Here is a 27,234-nt window from a genome sequence, read left to right as displayed (position 1 = left end):
AAAGAAAAAGTTAATACAATAAACTGGCTATCTAACCCAAGTCAACCAAAGCGAGAATTAAATATCTAATAACAAAAATTAATTCAAACCCATGAGAATTATGATTGGGAAATGGCTTTTCAAAAACAGAGTTGATTATAGAGTTATGTAATAGGCCAACATTGGCATTTTCTTAAAATTACAAGCAATCAGCAATTGTTAGTCTTCAAAATCTAGGTCCTAAATATGGAAAACATAAAAATAAAAAATATTCACTGTTTTCAAAGCACTTGAAATCAAGTAAAAAAAAAAGATAAAGTTAATACATATGAAAAATTAAAACACCATTCAATCACCCCTTATTATGGGCCAGTGCTCAACTTTTTACAGCAATTGTCATAAGCAGCATTTGAGTCAATATTACCATCCTTGGTGTATAAACTTGTTTAAAAGCCTTTAAAGGCATATTGAATTAATTGGACAAAGCAACCCAGTTACTGACTACTTCAGGTTATATTTTAATATTCTGCTGTATCAGAATGTACAATTTCTCATCTTACTGATTAATAATGTTCATTTTATTTTCATGCCAGTAAATAAGAAGGTAGAAAAATATAGTTATCATAGTCTTGAAATTCAGAGAGGCAGCATTAGGGAGATCTTGACCTAACGTTTGAGGAGACTTAAGATTATGTGATGGCTATACGTGAAAATGACTTTGGCATTATAAACTACTTCATAACAAGCACAGAAACAGAATTCAAGCCATTGGTGTTTTACTTATTTATATATTTTTATTTAAGATTATTCTCCTCTTCCTCCAAACTGCAACTGCAACTAGCAGACGCTTGCAGTCTTCACTCCTGTACTCGGTGGGCCAGTCCCTGGCAAGGTCCACTTTTCCTTCAGTCTGGACTTCATCTTATGCTTGCTTCCTTCTGTGGTGAAAGCAACCTCTGTTGACTCAGCTTTTGTTAGTTGACAAAAGGCACTTTAAACTCAACATGCCTAAAGCCAGAATTTATTTTCTTCAAAAAATAATGCTTTTCTTGTATTTTCTCTCTCCAGGTCAATGGCAATGCCAGCCACATGGCTTTTCAGGACAAAAACCCTTCAGGCCTCTGTAGCTATCACATGTCACACCCAGTCTCATGACATTTGCTCTTGTTGATTCTGCTTCCCAAGTAAATACATCTGACAGTCTGAACATTTCTTCCCACCTGCATGCTACTACTGCCTTGCTCTGGGCCACCATCCTTTCTGGCCTGCACTAGACACACAGCTTCCAAAGGATTGTTCCTATTCCTATCGTTGTTGTTCCAAGTACTGTCAGTTTTCTGAACAGCAGCCAAAGTGAGCCTACCGTAGGCCAATCAGCCTACGAACAAGCACGTAAGGCTTGTGAAGTATCAGGCATTGAACAAAGTGCTTTATTTACACTAAGTCATCTTGTCATCACAACAGTTCCTTAAAGAAGGTAATATTATCATTCCTAATTACACAGGAGGCCACTGAGGCCCAGAATGGTTAAGTATTGTGCCTGAGGTCACTCAGCGGGTAAATGGCAAAGCTAGGATTCAAACTCAGTCAATTTAGTTTCTCTGTTATTTCCTCAGGGGACCCCCAGATGACTGAGTAGAAACAAAATCTACAAAGTCCTATATAATTTGACCTTCTTTTAATACATCACCTACCAATTTCCTCACTCCACTCCCATCTCACCACTTTGTTCTTTTCCAAACACTCCAGCATGCCCCAGCTCAGTATATTAATACTTGCTGCTTGGTTTTCTCAAAGGTCAGATTATTAGTAGAGTCTCACCAATCTACCCTAGGTAAAATGGCAGCCCTCATCCTCCTCACCTGATCCCCTTTGTGAACTTTATTTTTATCCCTAATACTCACTTATACCTGAACATGTGTGTATGTGTGTGTGTATGTGTGTGTGTGTGTGTGTGTGTTTACCTTATGTATGTTTCTGCCTTACCCCACAGTAATGTAGGTTACACAATGGTGAGGATTGTCATTTGTTTTGTTCACTTGCTCTCTAGCACTCAGAACAATGGTTAGCACTCAGAGAATGAAAATAAGGCAGGACTGGGAGCCTAAACCATTTATTGTAACAGATCCACTTTCTTCACAGCATCAGAGGTGATTATGATTTGGACACTAGAGAAAACCTAGGGTAATTCCATCACTGGCTCTTGCTCTGACCTCAGACATGGAGCAGACCAACCTCACCTAATCAATATAAAAGAAGCAAATCAAGATTAAGAGTTTTAGGGTTTATTCTGATAAGAGCTTGGAGAGCACTGTGTGAAGTGGTTTCAGAATCAAGAAAGCTTATTTACAAGAGGGACTGGGAAGAGAAGAATCCTTTCCTTGGGAATCAGAAGGAAATACTTTTCCATGGTGAATATTTTGCTCATTCTCTCTTAATCTTCAGAATGCCTTATCTTATCTTTACTGACTACCATTGGAACACTTTGAATACAGGGAATACCCGACTACCATCTTGGTTTAGGTCTACAAAATTGAGAACTAGGGCTAAGGGCTTTCTAAGGTAGTAAACCTTTTAAAAAGGAATAAATAATCCACTTTTGAGGGCTAGAGCAAGAATGCTGTGGCAAGGGATGAGGGCAACATAAGCTAACATTAATAGCAGGAATAACACATAAATTCTGCAGCACTTCCACAAACATTGTTTCAACTGAATGTCTTATGGACAAAGTTATTCAAACATTTTTGAACAGCAGAAACAAAACAGCAAATTGTTCCTCATAAAGAGTCCTAGTTGCACCTAGTTCAGAACTGGAATTCCAGATGACTGAGAGGTCTGTCTTTCACATAACTCTTAAGTGTTCTGAGATTTCCAGAGCTTTGCACAGCAAAGGTTTAATCCTGAAATTACCTGTAGCATTTGAACCAAAGCAAAGGCTAAAAATCAACATCAAAACCAGACATAGATTTTTCTTGGGTGATGTAGTCACAGTCAATCTTATGGACATTTTTATTCAGAAAAGTCTAGTCTCATTGTTATTGAAAGTTTTCCCAACATGATTTCTTCTTCAATGACTTCAATTTGAGATGACTATCTTGAGATATCATTTCAGTGTTACATAGTTCTAACTTTGAAACCTGAAGTCATGCAAGATAAATTTTCTCTAAAGTGCCCAAACCCACTCACAAATATGTTCTCAAAACTCACAAGTTTCTCATCCTATCATTTCTTCAAGAACCTAAAAATCTCAAATATTATTTTGAGTAGTCCTCCAAATTAGACACAAAGTTTTCATATTTGGTCTTAAATCCTCAAAATAAAAAAAAAATTACTTTCTCGAGTTTTATGCTCTGCATGTTATTGTAATGATACTGCAATAAAGATGTACTTACATTTTCTCCATTTATCCAATCCCCATCCAGTATTTTGCATAGTAATGGAGTGTATCTGAATGCAAGTTCCTTGCAGTCAGTTAGGACATATTACTTTCATTTATAGTTGGTCATGTTGGTCTTCTAAGTAAGAGTTTTTCTATATTCCTTATAATTTTCTCATGTCGTGAGACATTTACAGCCTATTATATACTGAATTCAAGACATTATTTCTTGGTCTCTTAACCTCTCTACTTCTTTCTTATTTTACCTCTTCCCTTCCAGAGCATCTTCTACAGGTCTCTTCACATTCATCACCAGAGGGACACTGGAGTAGCAAGTCCAACATCTGCCTGAGCCTACAGCATGGAATCATCTAGAGAAAGACTAATAGCACAGGGATTTATGGACAGCTTTGGGGTAATCTGGTTTGGGAACGCTTGAAGAGTGTAATATAAGTGAAGGATGCTCACATAGTATGTGTCTTGAAGTGTCCTTAGAAAGCTAAAAATGGTGACATTAGCTAGGGAAGTGGAAATAAACTAAATGCAAATACCCATCTTAAATTTTCTATTTCTTCCAGACACACATATGGTTTCATACTCCAAATCCTCTATATGTAATTTGACAAAATAAAGATATCCCTATAGCCTTATATAATCCTATCATTCTAAAACATGTTAATTCAATTTTCAACATTAGAAACAATTTCAGTTGAAGATGAGTTAATTTGCATTTTGTTTTTGTTAAAAAAATTCATCAGAATATATTGCAAAGATTCATACAAGAAAATAAAAGCAGTTTAACACATTCAAAGCTACCAATTTATAACCTTTATCACATAATAAAACTCGTCATCAATCCCAACTTTGTACTTATACCATAAGTGCATATAAAGAGTTCATCCAGAGTTTATCCATGACAATCATACTCTTCTACTTCCATAGGTATGCAGCTTTCTTTAATTTAAAAGTTGATTGAAATAATGCAGATACCATTCATATATTATTGTATCATAATCTTTAAAAAATTCTCAACTATTAAAATTACATCAAAAAATATAAATCAAGAAAAATCATGGATTCTATTTTTGTTCTTTGATTTGGAGTCAGTATAAAAAATGAGAAAACAAGTCATTTTCTCATTTTAAAAATTGTTCCTGATTTCTTCAAGATGAGCTTGACCAAATAATATGCACTTAATCTAGGAGTATCTGAAAAAAGAATTATTCAGATATGCTGATTTTAAGGAGTTCTGCCCAGATCCACCTGTGTACAATTTCCATGAAGTCTTGTTAAATATTAATAGGACTACTGAGTATTATGGTGTGCAAGGTCAGCCATAAGATAGTTAACTGTTCTTAAAGTATGGGAATGTTTTATAAAGTGAGAGCAATATAAGGCAGAAAAAAACAATGGAAAAATTATTTGTATCACAAGCCTGACCAAAAAGATAGTCTTTCACACTAAAGAATGACTAAACATGAAACAGCCTTAAAAATTATATTTGTAAGAACCAGATTGGATGGTGTCTCCTCTGTAGTCTTCAGAGCTGAAATGGCAGTTGTCCACTCTAAGACCACATTAACTATCTGCTCAATAATTCTGACACACTACTCTTCTCAAAGTCTGCCTCCAAAGTTTCACACTGCAGAAATATCCACAAGCTGTATAATATTCAACCCCTACCCACCCCGACTTTTTCTTTTTCCAGAATAGTGATCAGTTCAAGATATCATCTTTATGTGGAAGGTAAACTAGAAATATCTTAAAGTTTAAATCTTGAGGTTATATTACTAAATAATTCATGTTTTAAAAATTGACTCATATACATAAAACGATATTTCAGAACTCCCATGAAGAATGTTTTATGATTGACATTATAATAATAATAGGATTTTTAACTCAAAATATAAGTTTAATAAGTCTAGATTCTTTATCTAGAGTAAAGGACACACAACTGGAAAGCAGTAAATCTATATTCAGACCTAATTGTTCTGTTTGGTGAAGTCACTTAATGTCTCTGGATCTCAGTTTCCTAATGGTGATAAAGAAGAAATAATAATACAGAGAATGTCTGTTCTTATAGAATGGCCCTTGGCTGATTGTGAATATGCTTTGTAAGTTGATCTCTTATTCTAGGGTTTTGGCAGAGTTAAGTTCCTGGTAGAAATAGGATAATTTGCATTGATCTGGCTTCCTGGATGTTGCTTCTGCTTAGACCCTCACTGACACAGAGTATCCTTATTTGTGCTATTGTGTACCCATTCTCAGAAAAGAAGATATAATCACAATTTGTAGTGTATAAACGGCTTTTAAGATAATGTTTCAGAGGCATCTTGTAAGTATCTTCCTAGTTCATCCTTTTTCACTTCTATATCATTCCTCCCCCTCATTATTAAACAAAAACAAAAACAAAAACAAAACCCACTGCTCCTTCAAGCCATATACCATCCAAACACTCCACCCTTCACCTTCTCTCTCCTTGGTGTTTCTAACAACCCTGTGATCCATACTCCTTATTCACTGAGGATTTGTGCTCTGGTTTGGTCTCCCCATCTTTTCCCCATCTAGTCAGCATTTGCGTAGAAGATGGGCACCCATCACTTGGCTTTTCTCTCCTGGATTTCCAATATCCTTTCCTCCATTCCTCCTCTGCCATGCTTATCTGTAGTTGTGTTTCGACCCTTGTTATCACCAGTAAACAATCCACTGCAGCTACCATTTGCTTTCTGTCCAGCTCACCTGGTCAAGTACCTCCACCACAATTCCTTAACCTCAACATGACCTTCAGTCTACCAACTTTCTCACAACCCATTAGTCCTCTCCTATTGTCGGGTTTTGTTGTTGGTAGTGATGGTTTGTTTTATTTTTTTCCACCTCTGATTCTAAAGTCCTTCAAAAAGACATCTCATTTGGGAATAAATCCAACTCTGCTTGAAAAAAAACTAGAACTAAATGCCTCCATCATGATACTCCTCAGATATGTACCAAGTTTCACTTAAAAATTATGCAAAGAAGTTGAAAGGATGTTAAAATGGATCTTTTGAATTGAGATATCAGAACATAATAGAAATGAAATTCCAATGTGAATGGTTAACAAGAAAGCAATTTTTCAAAGAAAAGAGTGAATGTGATTTTGTCACATTTAGAAACCCCTCATCTATGAGGATAATAGTAAAAGATTTACAACATGTTTTGGGAAGAAAATTATTTGTTTGGTAAAGCTACTATAATGCTGAGCGTAGTTCCACCACTAAAGAAAAGGGTACCTGGTGGTACTTGCCACCTCAAGTCAGCCCTAGTAAGAACTGTGTCTATAGGACCACTCAGCTTGAGGACAAGAGAGATGGACTAGTACACTGCTTTGCTATAGGAGCCCAGGAGAGGTGGCTGCACGCACCTACCACGCTGCAATTTGTAAAAGCAAAGAAAGTGTGATAGTTTCCTGAGGCCAGACATGAGCCCCATGGATAGAGCACCAGCTTTTGGCTTGCAGTTGTGAGAACCAAGTGGGATGGAAATGGATTCCTGCATAGAGAATATCAGTGGATTGGATTTCTGGAAAAGTAGAAGCTGAGAAAGGATTGGTAGTCATAGGAATACAATATGTCTAAATCCCAGGAGTTGTGATTGGATAGGGCTTAGAAGGGGATTCTACAAAAACCCACAAAAGTACTCAAGAAAAAATGATACACCATGTGCCCCCAAATACCTATGTACTTTATAAGTCCCTCTATTACGCAGAAACCTTCCATATCTCTTTTGTCTCTTGTTTCCCAGGTACCAAACTTGGGTGACCCTGAAAGTCACAGCGAGCAACGCTCTGGCTGGACATGGGGCAGGGGTTATCTTTAACAAAGATTGAAATAAGGACACAAACAAGAACAAGACATTCATATTTCTAAGTCTAGACTCTTGTTCAACCTCCCATCACAGTAGGAACTTGTATTTCCTAAGGGACAAAGGACTGTCCAGAGTTTTTGACCTGTGGCAGAGAGAAAACTCTCCCCAATGCACAGCTAGCTATACAAGGGAAAATGAGAGAAATAATTAAAGCATTCTTCTTATTCTCTTTCATGAGTCACACTTGTTCAATACTGACTACATTGGTGTCTCTTGAACTGCATATTCACTAGCCCTAAATGAGCCCCCAAAAGCCCTACTGCTTTCATTCCTCCAATATGCGGGTTTCCTCACCAGTTTCCTCCATTAATTTTACATCTTCTCTCTCAGCTCAAATCTCCTATTTCCATCCCTCCCCACCACCACAGATGATGAACATACCCCAGAATTCATTGAAACCCCAGAAACTCCCTAACTTCTTACCAGGAAAGTGTTCCATCTTTTCCTGCTACAGTCAATATTGTTTTCCTCTAAGGGTTAGTTGGTCTCCATCTTCTCACTATCCTTCAATTAGCCAGTCTCTCCCACACTCATTCTAGCACCATGTAAACACATATTTGCAAAATAATCCTGGGCCCCAACTATTTTTCCATTTTTCAGTTTTTCTTCGCAACTAAGTTTCTCACAAAATTAGCATTTACTTCATGTATACAATTCTCCACTCTGACTTCTGACCAGAACTCCTTTCTTTGAAATGTTCAACAAGGTCACCAATGACTTTATCTTATTAAATACTTTTCTTTCTTTCTTTTTTTATGGGACACATTCTCAATGTCACAGTCGTTTCTCCAATCTATTTGTGACTTCTATGATTTCACACTGTCCTCCTTTTCCTCCTGAATTTCTGGCCACTTCTGCCCAGTCTCCCTTGCCACCTCCTTCTCTTCTACTTGATCTTTCCCTGTGGTAGAGTTCAAGGCTCACCTGTGCTATTGTGTCTTTGTTCTCCACTCTCCATTTCTCTCTACATGAAATGTGCCTTTCTGTGTCTTCAGTGTATTGATAAGTACTACCTGGGAAATTAAGATCATAATATCCAATTGCCCATTTTATACCTGCATTTAGATATTTCATGGGCATGTGAAACTCTACTGGTCCAAAATAAACCAGTAAATTGGTCCTACTCCTTCTCCCACTTTCTCCCTCATTCTCTTTTCTTTCTTTTTTTCCTTCCTTCCTTCCTTCCCTCCCTCCCTCCCCCTCTTCTTTCCCTCCCTCCCTTCCTCCCTCCCTCCTTCCCAGGGATTAAACCCAAGGATGCTTAACCACTGAGCCACATCTCCAGCCCTTTCAATTTTTTATTTTGAGACAGGGTCTCATTAGGTTGCCTACACCCTCACTAAGTTGCCAAGGATGGCTTTAAACCTGTGATCCTCCTACCTCCGCCTCCCAAGTCTCTGGGATTACAGGCATGTACCACCATACCTGACCCCTTCATTCTTTCCATCTCAGTCAGTGCTACCACAATTTAAAGATTATTTTAAATTTATTTTCTCTCTGGCAGGAACACATTTAAAGGGCTCCTTTCCAAGCACAGGTGCTTCTGGTCTTTTTTAAGACTCAGCTCCCAGAGTGGCCCTTCTTCATTGTCCACTGAGACACCATCTTTGCCATGGTGTCCCCATCTCTGTCACAGCATTTACAAACACTTATGTTCAAACATACGTCTGCTCACTGTCCTTTCCTTCAAGTTTTAATCTCCCTAAATGTAAGGTTTCTTTCAGTGCCCCTTGCCTGTGCCCTACACAAAGACAATACCTAGCCTACAGAAGGAACTCAGCAATTCCTGCAGAATAATGTAATGATCTGGTGACACAGCAACATGATCATGATCTAAATCTCATAAAATGTCCCATGTCTTTCCGTTTGGGCAATAATTTTTATGGAGTTCAGATAGCTACACAAAAGAATGGAACAAAACAAAAGGTTTAACTGCAGGAACAGAGCTTTGTTTAGAAGGATTTAAGGAAATCACAACTGTCAAATGCTACATTGTTCAGGGAACCCACATCATAACTTAATAAAAGAGAACTAATATCCTCATTCTTGAGTTGGAGATTTGACTTGAGGTGATGTTTAGGTTGTGTGACATATTCAGTTATTCATTACTTTGGTGAGTGTTTATTCATGCAGACATGACATTCCCTCTTTTGGAACTCAGATGGATTGAACACTGGCTTGGGACTCTGAGCATTCACTTAATAGCTTGATCCACAAAGCTTGGTCAGCACCCTTCACAGGCATGGGCCTGCCCTCAACAGGCACTTTCTTATACTAGCTCAAATCTCAGCTTGGAAATGCCACAGAGGCTGGCTCAGCCCCACAAAGTATCTGCCTCCTCCTGGGGTTACAAGGAGTGGTTACAAGGGTTCCCAGGGTGGGCCTGGGCCCAAGGTTGTTACTTTCTTTCCCTAATCCATTTTCTGAGGTTGGCTATGATTTTTCTCTTTTCTTCCTTTTGAAATGAAACTGTTTTTCTCCTTGGATAAACCAGTGTAGTCAGCTAGGGTACATGCCAAAACTAAATGATTTCGGTGTGCTATAAAGTAATGAAATTGACTTTTATAAAACCTTTAGATTGAAACTGACTTCTTCAAACTACTCACATTAAGCCCATTTTATTACATAGTAATCAAACTATACAGCTTCAAAAGGGTGGGATAGGGTGGAGTAAATCCCAAATCCTAAGTGGCTCCCACTATGGCTTTTGCTTCAAATAAAACTCTTTTGGACATTCACTGTAACCTCAAATTAGGTGCTTGGTTTTTTAAAAAAATGCTTACAAATGCATATTACATTTTTCTTGTTACAGATGCTTTAAATAACTTAATAGCTACTCATTAGAATAAATAAGAAATTACATAAATGTCAATTTTCATAGTAAGAAAATTTGTATTGGGGTCCAAAGGGAAGTAGTTTTTTCTTCCTTTTATAAAGGAAGAATTTAGGCAGAGAGAGATAAGGGATAAAAGGAGGGAGGGAGGAAAGTTCATTTCAAATAAGCTTATCTTGGGTGGCTGACAATAGCATCTCTCTCTGATGATTGAAAATATCAAGTGGTAAAATGAATAAATTTGCAAAAAAAAAAAATTACCAAAGTGGGAGGTGAAAGAAGGCAGCCATTGCCACATTTGAATCTTTGCTGCATGAACACAGCAAACCCATGGAGACCCTGGAGTCTAAGCCAAACTTCCTGGAATGCAGATTGATGCAATGGAAGCAGCAGATCAGGAACTTCCTGGGCCCACCTCCTATACCATTCAGTGGGGAGATTCCTAGTTCACCAGGGTCAAGGGCAGGGCACCAGACACAGCCCCTGAAAACACAAGACACGCTTCCTACCTCTCTCACTCTGCTCTTACCACTGCAGGTGAGTCCTTCCTCCAGTCACCCTGTTTTCAAGCACCTTTATCCCAAGTTCCACATCCATTGTCATTTCATGGACATCCCAGATGGTCTTCGTGCATTGCATTTATAGTTTAGTAAAAGGAAATGACCCCAGAAATGCAGAAAGGTATTTATTAAGACAAAGGGAAGTCAGAGTAGCCTGTCATTAGAACAGATGTAAGCTGATGGGTATGTTGGACTTGCAGCAGAAGAGAAGGACTTCATTTGAAGTATTGCTCCCAGTGCTCACATTTTAGAAAATTCTAAGATGCTCCAAGAAATGAAGCTAAAAGCATAGACCACTTACTAAAAAAATAAATAAACAAACCTGCTTCCTGCTATATACTCACCTCCTTTTAGGATTTAAAGTTTATAGTTTTAAGAAAGTGAGGCATACAAAAGGCTAGTGACCTCCTATATGAAGCCAGCTCTTACTATATTAACTTGAAATACTGCCTGAGGATTCTGATATACAGCTACCATTCCACAACCACATCCTGAAATTATAACTAAGACTATCTTATTTAGTGAATAATGACACCAAGTCTCCAGAAGTTAGGTGACCTCCTCAAGGTCACTCATTTAGTGGGAGTTGAAACCCATTATTTTTAATTCCTTATCAAATTTCCTTCAATATACCATAATGTCTCTCATTTTACTATAGTTCCATGGATATCAAAATGCATTTATACTTTTAAAATGTCAATAACATGATATAGTTATGCATACATTTTCACCCAGCAAAGAGAGCATCCTGATTCTTCTGAGCTATGCTGCTTTTGCACACACATAAGGCTCCACCCAAAGGCCTTAACCAATCCTCAATTACAAACACCACTCTGGCATGTGATTTCTCTTGCATATGTTATAAAGTACACAAAATACACATCACTCCTTTAGATCTTTAATGGTTCTATAATATCATCTAAAATGATTTATAAAGCAGTTCCTTAGCAGATATCATGTGACCAAAGAAAGCAGCAAAACCAGTGGCAATGTGTTTGTTCATCAGGCTGGGCAATCACATGGCTGAATTGCTCATCTCCAGTCCCTTCATAGTGCACACAATCCATATTATGAATTGCTATATTTCTTAGGTTTCAGGGGTAACTTTGAAGAGTTGACAGTGACTATATTTAATTCATGAATTCCAAAGAGTTCTGGAATTTAGGAGACAGGAAAACATATGGCAGGCATGGTGAACATATTCTGTGCCTCCTGTCATGAACTTAAATGCCCTTTCTTGATGAAGATAACAGCCTGATGACAATTCTATTAATCTACCCAAAGATAAACTATCTCAATATCACCTTCATGGGGCTCACTTCCTAAAGAGCCTTAACCTATCATTAAACTACAAAGTACAAATAACATCCTGAATGTTGCCCCTCAGCTGCAAATGGATACTAGGTACAATCTTCACTGGAAAGGAAGAATATGATTTTGTGTTTGGAAAAGGAAAAGGATGTGACCTAAGACTGAGGAGAGTTTTGCATATTAGTTCCCGGTAGTGTAAACTAGGGAACCATGGTATTATTCAGCTCCTTTTTGGACACTGAAAATAGCCTAATGGCTACCAACCTTTCAGGAGTAAGTGGACCCAACACAAATGTCTGGATTAAAAAATACAGGTGGTTCAAGACTGTTCCTGTCTAAGCAATGCTGACACAGAAACCAGTTGATGATTAATCTCTAGCAACACCAATGTTAGAGGTACGTCATTTGTAAGGTAGACAGCAACATTTTCTACTTTAAAAACAAAAACGAACCAACCAAAACACACTATAGTGAGCTCCTTCACACAGCTCATGCTAGCAAACTGTGCTGGTTCTGAAGAATGGGCCAACAATGGTAGGAAAAAGCTCCTCAAGATTTATACTTAAGGAACACCTCCCAGCTGAAGAGAAGTGTTCAAAAACTGCAAGGTGAGCAGTACTCTCCAATCTTGGGCTGCTCTATTGTGACTCAAAGTGAGGCCACTCATTTCTTCCTGTTTTTGCGCACAGAGCAATGTGACTATCACATGAAATCATACTTTGCATAAAAAGTAGGAAAACATCAAAATCACTAGTTGCCACTGAAAGTAATGAAAAATATCCAAAGAGGCTTCAGTCAGCTCATTTTTTTTTTTTTATTGCAACTATTCTCTCCCTGAAAAACAAGAAAAATGACAAATATGGTCCAACAGTGAAATCCCCATGGTCCATGTCTTTCGGACCACCCAGAAAATTCCAAGCTTGGCCACATGAAGGGCAGTGTTCTTGTTCTAATAGTTGCCAGAATAGTTAAGAGCCTTAGGAAGTTTCTGGCACTCTTAAGGACTTGGAACCATTAAGCTTGCCCTATATTAAAATAGATCAGAGTCTTTTTCTCAAATGAGGATGAAGTTGGAAAATCAAATTCTAGCAAGGGGCACATAGGAAATGTGGTTAATGATTCTCTTTGTTTAACATCCTGCACAAGATCTCTGTGGCACTGACTTCCAAGGTCTGCAAACTGAATTGTCCAGGAACACACAGTATATCAAATAATTCACTGGCTGTCCTCTAAGGTATGGGGAAAGGCTTACAACAGTTATCTACTTCTCTTTTTTCAGAATTAAACTTTCATTTTACTTATTTGTTTGCATGTGGTTCTGAGGATCGAACCAGGTGCCTCACCACTGCTAGGCGAGCGCTCTACCACTGAGCTACAGTTCCAGCCCTATACACTCCTTTTGAGGAAATGTCTGACAGAAGAAAACCTCTAGAGAGATCACACTCATTTCCTGTGCTTCACCTATGCTCTGTTAGGTGTATGAATAAAACCTGAGACCCATTTACAAGTATCCCTTTACCTGTACCTGCCACTAGACTTATCTTACTGTCCTCCGAGTCGATTAGCATTCCTTGCATTTTTACCACATTTTACATAATGTACTAAGTAGTTTTACATTTGAGAATTTGAATAACAACATAAACACTTATTAATTGTTTACCTGTATCTGAACTATAATTCACTTAACTGTTTAACTGTTTCTTCACAATGGAGACCTTTGGATAAGGCAGGAATCCCTGTCATTCCAAGTATTTCCACAGAATGAATGACGTACACACACATACACACACACACACACACACACACTCATCCTTGTTTTGAAACAAATTCTAAAAGTGCTCACATAGTTATCCTTTGAAGTGACCAAACCTTTAAATATTTTGGACCTAGAAACATCTGACAGCAAACCAAAAATTACAGTTTTAGATCCCCCTCAGTATTTTCATGGAAAAATTCTCCCCTTGAGTACATGCCATTCTCCACAATGGCTCTGTCTCTGAACACTGATCTAAAACCCCAAACCCCGATACAATCTCCTCTCTGTTTTCTTTCTCCAAGTACACTTGATCTTTGACTTCCTGAAGGTCCTTCATCCCCTGATCCCTCCTATTTCTACTTGCTTTGCTTTCCTCCTTGCTCTGTCTAGCTCTGGTTCTATGGCTCTGTCTGGCATGAATCTGACCCTGAAACAATCCATCACCTTCTACCCTAGCCCTGGAGCTGGAGTGCTGAGTGCTACCAGAGAAAGACACAACCTGTGTGTCTGATGTCACAGCTATACAAGAGCGTTTGACCCCAGGGTAGTTATGTGTGTGTATGTGGGGGGTATCCTTCTATGTTGCACAACAACCCATCACACATCCCCACAATATCCCATCCCACTCGCTCCTCCCTGTCCAGCCCTGGACCCTCACAGTTCATTTAGCCTACGTGAATTTCAGGCTTCTACTTTAGTTATAAGACCCATCTGTCTCCTGGTGGGCTTTATTTTAGTATCCTCTTCCAAGATTATATCTTCAAATGTACCTTCACTGATGGTTCATTTACCTCATGCTTATAAAAATACCCAAATCTTTTTCCTTCTTAAAATTAAAAAAAAAATTAATGGCTAAAACACACCCTCATATTTGCTTCTTCTGCTTTCTACCATTCATTCATTTATTCATGCATTCCTATTTCTACCACTTTCTTTCCTCAAGTTAACATTTCTCCCCCAGCCAAAATTCTTTAAAAACTGTTTAAGAGTCTATCATCCATATTTCTTCCCTTTTTGTTAATTTTCCAATCAACTGTAGTACTCTGCCATATCTCCATGAAACATCTCTTATTAATAGTTCTACAGACTCCTTCAGATGGGCCTTGCCCTGCACTGGCCTCTCTATGGAATGATCAGCTCCCCATTCTGGTTTGATATTCTCTCCTCCCTTGGATACACTAGACCATGTGGTCCCCACTATATTATCACACTTCTGGCTTTTTAAATGTTCCTATTTCTCAGAATCCAGTCCCCTTTCTTAGCCTGTTTTTATTCCACACTGTGTCCTTAGGTTATTCCAATAACACCTGCAGCCTCTCATCTAAGTTAGCTTAGATGTGAATTTCACACTGACAGTTTGACTCAACAGGTCATTGTAGATGACATGTAGACATCTCCAATCAATATACAAAAACCTATATTGCTAGTCTCTCAAAACTAGCTCTGTATTTCTGATTGTTGCTAATGGCCCCACATCCATCACTCAAACCAAAACCAAAGGCTTAGCTATAGATGCTTGTCAAGAGCTGCCACATAGGAGCTGAGCACCCTTATCCTTGAGCAATGGAGGTAGGAGACTGGCTCCCTGCGCAGAAATAGGTGGATCTCACCTCTGCTAGGCAGGGGAATGAAGCTCTGGGAGTGGGCGTCACCCAAAGAGACTGGATTACACCCAATCCCTTGCCTCATTTGGGTGGAATATTCTCAGGTGTCTTTCTCCTCAATAAAAAGAGTCTCAGGAATCTCCATACTGCTTTCCATTTTGGCTGCACCAATTTGCAGTCCCACAAGCAATGTATGAGTGTATCTTTTTCCCCACATCCTCACCAATACTTATTTTTGTTTGTATTCATAATAGCTGCCATTCTGACTGGAGTGAGATGAAATCTTAGAGCAGTTTTGATTTGCATTTCTCTAATTGCTAGTGATGATAAAAATTTTTTCATGTGTTTGTTCATTGATTGTGCATCATCTTCTGAGAAGTATCTCTTTAGGGGCCTTGGCCCATTTATTGATTGTTTTGTTCTTTTTTTTTTTTTTTTTTTTTTTTGGTGTCTAGCTTATTGAGTTCTTTATAGAACCTAGAGATTAGTGCTGTATCTGATGTGTTTGAGGTAAAGATTTGCTTCCAAGATGTAGGCTCTCTATTCACCACACAGATTGTTTCTTTTGCTGAGAAGAAACTTTTGAGGCCGTCTCATTTATTGATTCTTGATTTTAATTCTTGTGCTATGGGAGTCTTATTAAGGAAGTTGGGGCCTAATCCCATATGATGGAAATTAGGGCCTACTTTTTCTTCCATTAGACACAGGGTCTCTGGTTTTATTCCTACATCCTTGATCCACTTTCAGTTTTGTGCATGGTGAGAAACAGGGTTTATTTTCATTGTGTTGTATACAGATATCCAGTTTTCTCAGCACCAAGAGGCTATCTTTTCTCCAGTGCATGTTTTTGGCCCCTTTGTCTAATATAAGATAATTGTAATTTTGTGTGTAGTCTCTGTGTCCTCTATTCTGTACCACTGGTCTACAAGTATATTTTGGTGCCAATATCATGTCCCCTTTTTTTAACTATTGCTCTGTAGTATAGTTTAAGGTCTGGTATAGTGATGCCACCTGCTTCACTCTTCTTGCTAAGGATTATTGCTTTAGCTATTCTGGGTCTCTTATTTTTGCAGATGAATTTCATGACTGTTTTTTCTATTTCTTTGAGGAATGCCATTGGGATTTTTATTGGAATTGCATTAAATCTGTATAGTGCTTTTGGTAGTATGGTCATTTTGATAATATTAATTCTGCCTATCCAAGAGCAAGGTAGATTTTTCCATCTTCTAAGGTCTTCTTTGATTTCTTTCTTTAGGGTTCTGTAGTTTTCATCATAAGCTCTTTCACCTCTTTAATTAAGTTGATTACCAAGTATTTTTTTTTTGAGACTATTGTAAATGGGGTAGCTTTCCTCATTTCCCTTTCTGAGGATTTGTCACTGATATACAGAATTGCATTTGATTTATAGGTGTTGATTTTATATCCTGCTACATTGCTGAATTTATTTACTCATTCTTGAAGTTTTCTGGTGCAACTTTTTGGGTCTCTAGGTATAGAATCATACCATCAGCAAATAGTGCTAATTTGAGTTCTTCTTTTCCTATGTGTAACTCTTTAATTTTTTTCATCTGTCTAATAGCTCTGGCCAGTGTTTCAAGAACTATGTTAAATAGAAGTGGTGAAAGAGGGAATCCCTGTCTTGTTTCAGTTTTAGAAGTAATGCCTTCAATTTTTCTCCATTTAGAATGATGTTGGCCTGGAGCTTAGCATAGACAGCCTTTATAATTTGAGATATATTTCTGTTATCCCCAATTTATAGAAAGCAATATGGAGATTCCTTGGAAAACTGGGAATGGAACCACCATTTGACTCAGCTATCCTTCTCCTCAGTCTATACCCAAAGGACTTAAAAACAGCCTACTATAGGGACACAGCCACATCAATGTTTATAGCAGCACAATTCACAATAGCTAAACTGTCAAAACAACCTAGATGCCCTTCAGTAGATGAATGGATTAAAAAAATGTGGCATATATATACAATGGAATATTACTCAGCAATAAAAGAGAATAAAATCATGACATTTGCAGGTAAATGGTTGGAGTTGGAGAAGATAATGCTAAGGGAAATTAGCCATTCCCCCAAAACCAATTGCTTTGAATGGTTTCTCTGATATAAGGAGGCTGATTCATAATGGGGTAGGAAGGGGGAGCATGGGAGGAATAGTCGAACTCTAGTAAGGGCAGAGGGGTGGGAGGGGAAGGGAGAGGGCATGGGGTTAGAAATGATGGTGGAATATGATGGACATCATTATCCAAAGTACATGTATGAAGACATGAATTGGTGTAAATATACTTTGTATACAACCAGAAATATGAAAATTTGTGCTTTATATGTTTAATAAGAATTGTAATGCATTCCACTGTGATATATAAATTTTAAAAGGGGAGGGGTCTCAGGAGTGCTCTGTCTCTTTCCAATGACCCCCTATGGCCAAGAGCCATCCAGATTTTGAAAAGGTATTTCTGTGTGCTTGCATGCTTTCTTTGCCATTGTCTCAGTTATTGATACAGTCAGATTTTGTGAACCCAGCATAGGTCACCAGCCCAGCTAGTTAGTGATAGATGCTTATGCTTTTGCCATTCACATTCATCCACAAAATTCCATTAGATAGCTTTGAAATAGCATTTTCCTTCTCTTTGCCAACTTTATGTCAACTCACTTCCCTTCACTACCAGTGCCATGGCCATAGTTTTGAGCTCTCTGATCTTTTTTATTAACTACTATAGTATTTTCAACACTATGTCTTTATCTCGTAATTTCTTCAATTCTATTCAAATCACTCTGCATATATTTATGAATTCCAAAGATAAATCCTATCGCTGTACTTACAATAAACACACACACACACACACACACACACACACTTCAGCTAACATGAGCAGATAAGATCATACTTCAGTGTTTTTGTAACTGAATTGTGACCCATTAGTGAGCTTGGAAATCAACTTGATGGGTGGCAACCAGCATTAAAAGCATATGAAAAGGAATAGAATAGAGAATATCAGAGATGTATTGTAAGGCATAATAATAAACTTATGACCATTTGCTTCAGTTTTTACAAGTTTTCTATAAAATGTATATATGTATGTAAATAATGGATTGCAGTAAATATGCGCATTTGATAGTGAAAAAAACATGAATACCTATGTACATTCCAATAATTCTGGTAAAATTAGTTTTATTAACATTTTAAAATTTCCTACCTTCCAAATATCACTCCAGAATATAATTGGGGCTGGGGTTGTGGCTCAGTGGTAGAGCATTTGCCTAGCATGTGTGAGGCACTGGGTTTGAGACTCAGCACCACATGTAAGCAAATAAATAAATAAAGATCCATCAATAACTAATAATTTAAAAATAACTAAAAATTATGGTATATATTCTATTTGTTACTGTCTTTAAAATCTTAATTCAGATACCACATTTCAAGTTCCCAATAGCCACATTTCATTAGTAACTGCTGTGTTGATAAGGCAGTTCTATACACATATTAACTAAATAATCCATTCTTCTGTATACCTTCATGTCTGTGCATATACAAATGTATCCCAAGCCTGGAATACACTTCAGTTGTACCTTTACTTTTTTATTCAATCCGGTCTTCTATACTTACCACAAAGGTCATCTCCATTGCCCACTTCTCTGTCCCTAAAAGGCCAAGTTAGGTATTCTCTAGGGTCCCAGGATAAAATGCTCCTATGCAGACCCTATAGCACAGCAATTGTCCTTTTACACAGTGCCTTAACTACTTAGAATGGAAGTGTCTTGAGGGCAAAGAATGTACATTACTTGATTTTGTTGCCATATAGAGAATTTTCAGTGAAAACTTGCTAACTCTCTTATGGAAAACCTATGGAAGGATCTGGGGGACATGTAGTTTGTTATGATTTGAGCTAAAAACCTTCATCCCCAGGAACAATAAGTTCATGTTTCTACATGTATGAGGCATGGGGTTTGAGTCTCAGCACTACATATAAGCAAATAAATAAATAAAGATCCATCAATAACTAATAATTTTTAAAAATTAACTAAAATTTTTGATATATATTCTATTCGACTTGGTTGAAGCCTTTCATTGTAGGATTTGCCATCTGTAGTATTTATATTGATAATGGTGGAAAGAGCTGCTATCTTAATAAGTATATTTTTAGAAGGCTGGTGGACCAGCCCTCTTCTGATTTGCAGAAGATGCCTTTTGGGGCCATATATCCCATCACTATTCTTCAAGGCAGGAAAAGATGAAACTACTTCAGATGGCTCTTATTATTAAAACCTACACAAAATGAACTTACAGTTTCTCTTCCAAATTGTTAAAAAAAAAAAAGAAAAGAAAAAGAAAAAAGAGAAGAAAGAAATAAAAAGAAAAATCCCACTGTTGAAAGCTTTTCCTATCCACTCTAAATCCCTCCACTACATGGTCAGCCCCCCTCCTGTTTGGATCTCAGGAGAGCTACAGAGGAGCTTACCACAAGGATCTAGAAAAGAACCCTCTTATGCTTCAATAACAGCATTAAATCACCCTTAAGTCTTCTCTTCTCCAGGGTAAACAATCCAAATTTCTTTAGCCTTCCTCCATAGATCTTATTTTACAAGCTTTTAATCACCGCCTCCAGACATGACTCTCCAAGTTCCTCTATCCTACTGCTGTTGTAAAGCTTAGTGCTGCTGACAGCTGTGTGTATGTCGACTGTTACCCTGCTCCTCCATCCTTACTGGAAAGAATATCCCTTCACATAATATGATGCCCTAAAAAGAGTGGAATATGAATTTGCATGATGGTTCTCAAAATCAGAATTGCCCACTACTTAAACTCACTACAATATGTCAGTTAGAAAGCAACGATTATGGTGTAAATAGAATGAGAGGCATGTTAGGCCATCACATTTCTCATCTCATTTAAGAGGAGTAGTAGTAGGAATGGTACTGCTAATGCTTCTGAATGTTTACTATGCCAGGCATTGTTCAATACATTATCAATATTAACTCTTTAAATAAGTAAAACAAATGAAGTAGGTACCACTGTTGTCATCGTAACCTTCCCAATAAGAAAATAGTCATAAAAAATTAAATACTCAACCAAAGTTACACAGTTGGTAGAATCAGGATTGGAATCCAAATAGTCTGCCTCCCCCTGAACCAGTTTGGTTTCTAATCTAACAGATTGTTTACTGAATCCATTGCTACTACCTTCATTAAAACCTCCTAGCCATAAAGGTTTTAAATTTCCTCAAGAATTACTGCTGAAATTAAGGGAATAAACATCAATAAGACAATTCAACAAAATACCTAATGAGAATAGAAGTTGTTACTGCCTAAAAATACAAAAATAATATTTCAATAAAGAGATAGTCTTCTAATAGCATGTGTGCTGCACATATAGGTATATATTACATAAAGGTATTATATGTATTCAAAAGGTTTGAAGTAAGATAAATAAAATTAAAATGAGATAAGTATTTTAGGTATTTATAGCTACCATAAATTTAATTAATTAACCCTACCACCTGAATCTAAGTTATAGGGATATTTATAACTCTCTTTCCATATGCACTCAAAACTAGCTATCCTGGTGATGCTAGAATCTCGGCAACATGAGAAAGTTATTCTCTAACTTTATTATTTCTTTAATATTGACACCAAAATCCTATTGTGCTGAAATTCTTCCTTTTACAGAGAAGAGTTTCCTAAGGCTTGGGATGCCTCAATACTTACAGTACCCAGGATTTTAGAGACACTCAAATCATTGTGGGGAGTATAAAAGATGCTTTGAAAGGATATAGTGACACTGTATTAAATTATATCACATAGCATAAGCATGAGCTTACTTCTTTTCTCATCTCTTAATCATTATGATTAAGTGAAGAATAATGAATCATTGTGGTGATACAATTTTTTAACTCATTTTTAATACTTGAAAAATCTCCTATTTATTAAAGAGTGAACAGACTTCAAGCACAGAAACCTGGGCAGATAATACCATGTAAGCACAATTTAAAGACATCCCTTTGCTTTTTTCAAATTTATTTGTACAGTTACTTTTGATCTATGACCGGTGGCAATGGTTTTTTCTTTTTGGGTAGTGATATAAAGTTCACTTGTAAATTAATTGCATCACAAAGTAAACTGATTTAATGGCATATATTAAAAGTATACTGAAATGGCAATGATTATAAAGACAGCTTGCAAGTGATTGATCTTTAAGAAGAGAATGATGAAGCACCATGAAGTTAATGCACATGAAAACCTAAATCCTCAAAGGCTTGCAGTCTTCTACTCTGTGACTAGAAATTGCCAGCAAAAGCAATAGCATATTCCATCTCTGTGTACAGGAAATCCTTGCATGTACATCTCAACAGAGATGGGAATCTGTCCCTCTGGGTAAGACAGGAACCTGGTGTACAGAGCCAGCCTTTGTGTTTGGAGTTAACCGTGAAAAAGGTTTTATATGAATTTACTTTCCCAGCTGTAGAGAAGCTCTTGGAAGTTTGAAGTTGTTTTTCCCCAAGGTACTGAATTGCTTCAAACATATTTAATAAAAATCCACATCTTTTTCAACTTTCTTGTTGCCAGATTTACTCACAGTTCACAAAAAGAAAAAGAAAAAGCTCTCAAGCAAATATCACTGTGAGAAATAATATTTAAATACCAGTATGAAACTGTTGGGAAGGAGCCACAGTCAGATTTGATATTTTGTTCAGATTCCTGACTCAAAAACATCTCCAGAAAATATTAACCTACCTACTGTCTATTAAGCTTTCTAAGAAGATATATAAAAATATTTAATTAATAATTTCTAAACTTCAAAGGAGGATATAATCTATAAAATCAAGGAAGCAAAGGAACAATGTGGTCTCTTCACAGAAATGTAGTCATTCATTACTTTTAAGCCATGTGTAATAATCATTTTATCAATCCATCTATCCATTCGTGAATGTTCACAGTATTATGTTATGAGCATATAAATAAGGATAGACAGTTGCCATCCTCAAAGAATGTATACCCATATTAATCTATTGTATCCTTAAAAGTGAATACAGAAACTATGGTCAAGAAGGAGGTAATAGGACTTTCACTTTGTGTTCCTACAAATAACCTTGTGTAATTAATTCTGACAAAATGAAACTCATAAATTATGAATGATAAAAGAAACAACTGGAAAGATCACCTTAACCTGAGTTCTTAAATTCCAAGTGGCTCTAGATGGCTACTGTAAACTTTCAACTGGAGAGGCTGGGGATCCCCCAAGAGATATGGAGGAGATGAACATTTTGCAGATTTCTCCTTCATGTCCCTGCTGACTACATTGATCATTCCATTGCACCCCAACAGCACACCATTTTCTTCCTCTTTTGAATAAAGAATTCCATGCAGCTGCACACTCCCAGGAGAGAAAGCTCAAGACAGCTCAGTGCACTTCCTAGATCTACAATTTGCTTGTTTAGAAAGTGGGTTTCCATATGGAGCTATGGCAGGACCATCTGTGTTTACCTATTTCTTTTTTCTTCACTCTGAAAAAGGGAGGGGATGCATAAAAATGTACATGATGCCATAAATGGGGGCAGAGACTGGAGGCAAAGAGGGGGAGAGTAACGTGAGCTCTGTTATTGCTGATTCAAAACGTGCATGGAAATCAGAATCCTGGCTCTGGTGCAGAACACCCACTCATGAAGGAGGTGCAGAGCCAAACATCTCTGCAATAGCAGAGGGAAATAAGCTGCAAAAAAAAAAAAGTGTTTTGTGACAGCCAAAAAATTCAGCCCAAAGACCTTTATGCATGGGCAGATACTTTAAAGATGACTCTAGTTTACTTACCCCACTTACTCTAAATGAACAAAATCAAAATATGCTACTCATGTGGATTATTCAGGAGCTCTTCCCTGTGGCACAGAAACTGAGTCTCATTATGCTTTCCTGGGTGATGGACTCTCCACTATTCTCACATGTCCCCATCAATTGGCCCTTCCCTAAGTTGGCTTCACTCACAAAACGGAGCGGTGAATTATGCCTGTTTTGAGCCTGTCATGTTCCTATGGCTTCTTCCAAGTTTGAAAATGAAAACTCCACAAACATGTTTAGATGAAAGAGAAGATAGATTTAAGAATATAATATTCTTAAGAATATAATATGTTCCTCCCTGGTTACTAAAGGCTGCCCATAGTTAACTATTACAGAAGAGTGGATATAAGCCCTATGTAATAGGAATACATTAAATTACTTGACTTTATTTTAGTAAGGGAATTTTTCTTGGAATAATGTACTATGAAAAATAGTTTCTTTTCAACAACCTAAAGAACAAACTATACTAAATTTAAGGAAATTAGAAAAACCAAAGAGGATGCAACGTTCACAAGTGCCTGTTTCATGGAAGGTTTTATCAAGGCATCTATCACAAATCAAAGGAAAGAAATGAAAATACACTTTTAAAAAGCTGAAAATTTGAAACCATCAGAATTGGGTTTTGGTGCCATCACTATATTCTACAGACTGAATAGATAAAGTACAATTATCCAACTTTCTCAAGGTTAGAATCCTGTGTAATTCCTTAATTCCAAATACTTGTGATTATTCTATTTACACACTATTTGAAATGATTTCTTGGGAGTTAGGGGTGTAGCTCAGTGGCCGAGTGGGTCAGGTCTTGATTCAAACCCCAGAAAACATACACACACACACACACACAGTTTGTTATTCCTCTTACAAATTACCAATTTTCTTCTTACACTTAAGGGTAGATTGCTTAAAACATATTAGGTAGTGTGTATATGACACACATTAAATAAATATCTGAAGAATATAATGATAATTGATTACTGGACAACTTTATACATTATATTTATTTTATTCTATTTAACACGTATCTATTATATTCTTGTATACTCAGTACCTTTACCAATAGCATTCAAGTACATTCTGTGATACTCTGCAAACTAATCTAATGTTCAGTAACTCAAGGTAAAACTTGGACTTTCCTTAATCTGAAAAGCCTTGTGTAAAAGGAGCATCTTCTCATCACACAGGCAAGTAGTCAGCCATACCACATTCCAACCAGAAGAAAATGTTGTAAACTAACAGGTAGAATGAAGCTCTAGTTCAGTTTGAGTTACTTTTTAAGTTAGATGATGCAATTTCTGTTTAACATCTGTGGTAAAGAAATAAAAAGGAGAGGAAACAAAAGACAGGTTTGTGATCATGACATGTTATGATTTGGCATGGGCAAGCCAAAGAATTAACATGCAACATAATATATATACATAGTAAATATGCAAAAATTAGCAATGACCTAAAAATATTATGAAGCATATTCTAAGCTCATAGCAGACTTGAAAATTTTAAAAGTTAGAGGTGTATGGTAAGATTTATTATCATTAGTTTGACCAAATTCAGTAGGGTAGACATATCAGAAGAGAACATAAAGGAAAAAATTTTAATTAGGCATAATATAATAAGAAATAAATGACAGGCATTTCTTGTTTTCTTGCCAAATTTCTATAGGCTGTTTAGTAAATTAGTTTTGTGTTTAGTCTTGCCCAACATGTCAGAAGCTAAAGCTCGTAATAAGGATAATCATAAAGACCGTGACCCTCGATGGATAGAAGCCAGGTTTTTATGCAGTTTTGAAATGAAGAAAACAAAATATTGCAGGTGGCTTAGTCATAGGGTCATTTTATGGATTACCTTTGTTATGTACCACAGTAACTGAACAGACTTGCAACAAACACATACATGAACCCACAGGTGGAGTCACTGTAAACAAAAATATTTGACTGAGCTTAAAGGATTAAACATATTCTCTAAAGTGAAAGCAGGTGCAAAGTAGGATAAATGGTATGCTGCCTCTTGCATTTAAAAAATATACACTTTCATATACATGGAATGTATATGTATGTGTGTAAGCATAAGTCAGCATATACCAATTCCAGAAGGGCACCTAAGTCATGATAGTAGTTAATTCCAACAGAGAAAGGATATACTCATCACACTATTTTGTACCTCTTAAATTTTATATATGTGACTGTATTACCTGTTCAATAAATAAGTAAAATACAAGTTGTTTTTTAAACAAGGTTTGTTACAAACATTTGAGTCAGTAGAAAAAAAATTGCACATAAAGAGAACCAATGGTACCAAAGTAAGACTATAATACAGGCTGAAAAAAATCAAGTAATTTCTATATTTTTATTTAATTCTAAATTGTAATGTTTCAAAATTTAATGGGGTGAGGTAAAAAAAATTCCACTCTAATCGCTTAAAAAATAAAAATATGGGGTACACAAATATCCCTGTTAAGATTTTACAAGTTTGAGCTCTCACGAGTAATCATTCACAAGTAGACCTTGGACTTGCTTTTATCCATAGACCTTGAACTAATGTTAGGTGTGTGCACACGTGCACATTGTGTACAACCTTCCACTTCTCTTTCATCATCTGTGAGGAAAAAATTTCATTTTCCCTATCAAAGTTGAACCATAAATTTTATTGTAATATATAGATCATATAGACCTAAATATTACCAGCTCTGAATATATCCATTTCCATATCCCCGTTTTCCCCACTGTGTTAAGAAATGGCAATTTTGTGCATATTCTAACATCACAAAATATCTGACACCAAATTAGTACCAGAAATGATTCAACAATAACAAAAAAATTTATGCTCAATTTAGCTTAATTCTACAAATATTTACTGAGCATTATCAAGATATTAGTTGCTTTACTAGCACTAGGGAATGAACTCTATCTTTGCAAGGAGCTTACAATCCAGGAGTAAAACTAACTTACTCAGGAGAGACTATAATGAGTGTAGTGTTGGATACCAGGAGTTTGGGTTTTTGATGCTCTCCAAAAGCAATGGAGCACAGAATTTGCGAGAAAACTGTGGACATTTGAAAAGAAGGGAGAGAAGAAGGGGAGGACAGTGGACAGGGCCCAAGTAGCAGAGGTTAATCTTAAGTTAACATTAAACACTATGTGGCTACTTCGGTTTAAATAAGAACGTGCTCTTATAATTGGAAAACATCATCCTGATGCTAAGATGTAAGAATCTCCTTGAAATTTCCAAGTGCAGCAAGTTTTCAACTTGGAAGCTCACGTGGGGTTGGCAGAGTCCTTTGTTCGAAACTTAAAACTGGCAGTTACATCTGTAGTTTCTTTTGCTGGAATTGTTCTTGTAAAAAGATTTATGAGAGGCAAATGTTCCTCCCTGGCTTATTCATAAAAGAAAATGATGTAGAGACACAATAGATGTACAGACAAAAATGTTTTAATATGGTCTCTCTGTGCATTCACAGCATAAGAACAAAGTGAGATCTCTGTTTTAGAAAGAATTGGTAAGACTCATCTTATGGGTCAAAGGTGTGGGATCTAACACAATTTTCCTTCTGTGAGCCATGCCAGTATTTATATTGTATCAGTAAAATTCCACTCATCCCCAAATCCTCATTTATAGTTATATTTGTTGAAAAAGGAGCATGTTCACAGTACTCACAGGGTTGGAGCATTCATTATATTCTGAAATGTAATGAATGGCATACATACCGATGAGATATCGTATTTTTTTCTTCAATGGTTAATCTTATGATTGAATGAAAACTCAAGTAAATAGGGTAGTTACATCTTAAAGATTTCCAGGAAGGCAGTGTGCCCATCTGGTCTCTTCTCTGGGTTGAAATCCTACTTTCAGGACCAGCAGACAGACTCAACTGACATCTGGCAGAACTCTCTAGCGATGAAAGCATTTGCCTACTGACTCTTAATTAGGGTTATCAGACTTAGGTTGCTAACTCTGTAGGAAGTGAAAGGACATTCTAGATACTGTTCTAAACACTTGCTCTTTTATCCATTCTTTCATTCACTTCCTCTCCCAAACATCCATTCTTCCATCTTTCTACCTATTCTTCCAGCAAATGTTACTGT

The 27,234-nt window shown here is 36.9% G+C and overlaps 1 protein-coding gene across 2 annotated transcripts in view; it reads right to left on the bottom strand.

Moving 5' to 3' along the window:
- Window positions 1–27,234, bottom strand: part of Adamtsl1 (ADAMTS like 1) — a 935,498-nt gene that overhangs the window by 755,154 nt on the left and 153,110 nt on the right. The window lies entirely within an intron of this gene.

Source organism: Marmota monax, unplaced genomic scaffold, assembly GCF_021218885.2.
Source record: "Marmota monax isolate L192 unplaced genomic scaffold, Marmota_monax_Labrador192_F-V1.1 WCK01_AAM20220418_F8-fsc00033, whole genome shotgun sequence".
In the NCBI taxonomy this organism is placed as follows: Eukaryota; Metazoa; Chordata; class Mammalia; order Rodentia; family Sciuridae; genus Marmota; species Marmota monax.
The sequence above is the reverse complement of the archived record's forward strand: the minus strand, read 5'-3'. Positions and strand labels throughout refer to the sequence as shown.